General features: G+C 51.3%; 1 protein-coding gene across 1 annotated transcript in view; it reads left to right on the top strand.

The window, feature by feature from the left end:
• Positions 1-3594, top strand: part of FAM20A (FAM20A golgi associated secretory pathway pseudokinase) — a 48412-nt gene that overhangs the window by 278 nt on the left and 44540 nt on the right. The gene's annotated exons all lie outside the window — the stretch shown is intronic.

Below are 3594 nucleotides of genomic sequence, written 5' to 3'. Positions count from 1 at the left end.
CTCCCCAAAGTGAGGGGACTGAGTCCTGAGCAGGGAAAGCGAGAGGCCCGGGGCGAGGGGGATGGGCGCGCCCGGCGGGTTGGGCGACAAGGTGCAAGGGCAGAGGCGTCGGGAGTTGGCTGGCGAGCTTGCGCCAGAGGCAGGTGCCAGCTGCGAGTGGGCGGAGGGCCGGGCGCCGGGCCAGGCGGGGGAGGCCCGGCCCCACCTCTGCCTCTAGNCCGCCGCTTCCCCCGGCGCTCCGGCCCCGCCCGGGCGGTGGGTGTGCCCTGCCCGGACCCCTGCAGCTGTCGCGGGCCGCAGAGCTCAGCCCCGAGTGCATTTCAGGGGGAGAAAAAGTTTCTGTGCCGCAGCACCGCGATGAAAGGCTCTGAGCGCCTCCCTTGGGCTCCTTGGTCACCCCTGCGCCCCACTTGTGTTCCCTGGCCGGTTACCCCCCTCTTTCAGTCCTTGTCCTGATATGGGAAGCTGCGGCTGGACTTGCATGATCGAGCATAGGTTCCCAAATAGAGCAACTCCGGAGCTGGTTCGGATTCCGCACTTTGCTTTAGACCCGAGTGCCTTCCAGAAAGCAGTGCGACTCCCTGAAAGCCCAGCTCATGCTCTTAACTTGCTCCTCGGCCCAGGTCAGAGACCACAAGAGGTCAGCTGGGGCAGAAAGTTAAGTGGTTAGTTCCCAGACCTGGTCAGCGATCGATTCTGTTTAAAACGCGGCTTGTCCCTCTGGTGAGTGCTAGAACCTGAATGTGGTTTTAGTAGTGTGATTTGGGTTGTTTCGGATCTGAGGCTTGATTCCTTCATGCACGAAGGAGATGAAAATCTACCTGGGAATTTTTAAAATCCAAAGCAAAATGCAGAGGGGGGATTAAAAACCCCAAACGTATTTAGGTTTAAATTAAGAAGGATATGTTTGTAAAAAAAAAAAAAAAAAAGGTGGGGGTGGGGAGGTTTGGAGAAGGTGGAGTGGTGGGTGCAGAGATCCCCAGGTAATGACAGAAGACGTTCATATGAGTTAGAACTCTGTTTTGAAGTACAGACGTGTCTAAATATCACTCACATCCAGAGTTCACTTGTGCACCACACCCATCATTTTCCTTAACACAAGAGATTTCAAAACGAGATGTCATCTGATGGTTTGCGAGTCCCTGTGGAGGATGCATAGACCGTAAATCTCGGTGGAAACTGAGTGCGAGCCCAGTTTAACTGTTTGCTCATTACTCTGTAGTGCAAAAATCGACTGTGGCTTGAGGAGACAGGACGTTCAGAAAGTAAAAAGACACGAAAATGGAGAGCCATTGGCTGACACCACTGTGGTGAATTTCAACTGCAACCCCAAGGCTGATAGTTTTATATTAGGAAGGAAGTGGTTTTCCATTTCATTGCTAATTGTGTGTAATAAAAAAAGCAGTCGGAGATGGCTTCTCAGACCCCGTCATTTTCAGCATTATTATTGCATCAATAATGCGGGAGTCCGGATCGATGGACGAGGAAATTTTGCCCTTAGAAAGTTGTCTGCACATCTGTTGAAGATTTGAGAAATGAGGGGACTTTGAGCAAAGTCATTTGCTTTTTTCTTTTTCCAAATGTCGACCCACAGTATTCACATTTCTGCTGCCTTCAAGTTCTTCATGTGACTTTGGTCCTGAAGGGAAAGTCCAGGGGAATACTTTGGGCAGAAAAGCAAAAATCTCTCGCCAATCTGTCCTGCTATCGATTTGGAGCTTGATTTCTACGCCATTATGCGTCACAAAGACACATTTAGTGCCCAGAAATGATTTTGGTCGTTTAGCAGAGGATCGACCAATGAGGGCTTGTGACCTTGCTGTATTCGGAGGTAACAGGGTAGTTTGATGGGGTTGGTTGCATGTGACCGTTGTGATATTTATTTCCTTGAGCTCTCAAGTGAGGTTTGTGGCTGGAACAGGAGAGTGAGCCACACTCTCGAGCACTGAAAGTGGATCTCAGACGCAGAGCGCACCTACCTTCACCCGAACCATGTGGTAAATGTCAAGGCCATGGTATTAACAAGCAAATTGCATTGGTACTCACGGCAGGTTAAAGTCAGGACGTGAAAGACTCATTAGCCGGTGTGAATCTGAATCACGCACCGAGTTCTGTCGTGAGAGACAGTCCCTCATTACCTTAAGCGAGAGAGTGTCCTGATGAATATAAAGCCCGCATGCCTTTTCCAAGGTGCAGAGCCAAGGAAGTTTCCAGAGTTGGGTGCAGACAGATAATTAGAACAGACAGCAAAGGAAGAAACAGTGAATGACAGTGCTAATGGCTTATCTCTTGCACGGACCAGCCCTCCGCATGTGCAGTCACAACCACACCGATGTTTAAAAACAAGAGATTTATAGACATCCATGGAGGTCCCCGTGCCAATAACTACCTAACCTTAACCGCTATCCAAGCGCATGCAAGCCACCTGCCACACCGGGAGAGTTTCAGGTAGTAAGTAAGCCAAGTCAGCATTTTTCACCCCTTGCCCAGAAGAGACCGTTGGTCTGAGTGAATCGTTTTTTTTTGTTTGTTTGTTTTCTTACCACCACACTAATAAGTAGAGATGCGAAGTTGGAAGATATCTTTCTACAAGGTGAGCTCATTGCCGATAAAAGGTAGACGATGACCTGGTCTCTTCCCCCCAGCACATCCCTTTCGGGGTTCAGTGGAAGCCGGAGCTCGTGCGTTGTTTTGAACGTCTCGGGTTTTCGATCAATATTTGTTCGTCGGATGTCAATATTTGGTGAAGTTGAAATGCGAAAGATACACCGGGTGTGGGGTGGGCTGCCTCGTGCCGTGGGACCCTCGGGCGCATTCCGCGCACCTCCCCAACCCGCTCCCCTCTCCCTCAAAATGTAAGCGAGCGTGGCACAACCCAAGTGAAAAAGGCAATCTGGGAAAAGGGTTACTGTCAGGTGGTCGGTCGCTGATCACAGCCGGCGAGCCACCGCCGGGTTCCAGCAGGCATGATGACACAGTTGGCACCTGTCTTTTTTTTTTTTTTTAAAACTTTATTTATTTATTTTTTAAATGTTTTATTTATTTCTAGGAGAGAGAGAGAGAGACAGCGCGAGCAGGGGAGGGTCAGAGAGAGAGGGAGCCACAGACTGAAACAGGCTCCAGGCTCTGAGCTGGCAGTCAGCACAGAGCCCGACGCGGGGCTCGAACCCACGAACCGCGAGATCATGACCTAAGCGAAAGTCGGACGCTTAACCGACTAAGCCACCCAGGCGCCCCGGCACCTGTCTTGAATAGTGAAAAGGACAGAGAACAAAGAGCGAGGGGAAGCTGCAGTCTTCACGACTTCAGGCCCTACACCAACCAGCCGAAGCCTTTTCCACTCAAAGGACGGGATGGAAGGCGGGGCTTACCTGGCGCACAGGTAGCTGTTCACCTCCAGGCTGTCCTTGCCTCCCAGACGCTGGGCCTTCTGGGTTTGTGGGCCTGGTTTCCTCTCTGCCCACAAGCTACCCAAGCCAGACAATACCTGTCCTCTGACGTGTCAGAAGTGGCCCGGCCTTTTGCCCACAAATCTTTGGTTGGCTTCTCTGTAACTCTCTGGTCTTGACAGTCAAGGCCAAACAGGGTCAGAGC

Source organism: Crocuta crocuta, unplaced genomic scaffold, assembly GCF_008692635.1.
Source record: "Crocuta crocuta isolate KB4526 unplaced genomic scaffold, BGI_CrCroc_1.0 scaffold288, whole genome shotgun sequence".
Lineage (NCBI taxonomy): Eukaryota > Metazoa > Chordata > Mammalia > Carnivora > Hyaenidae > Crocuta > Crocuta crocuta.
This window is presented reverse-complemented; position numbering and strand designations above follow the sequence as displayed.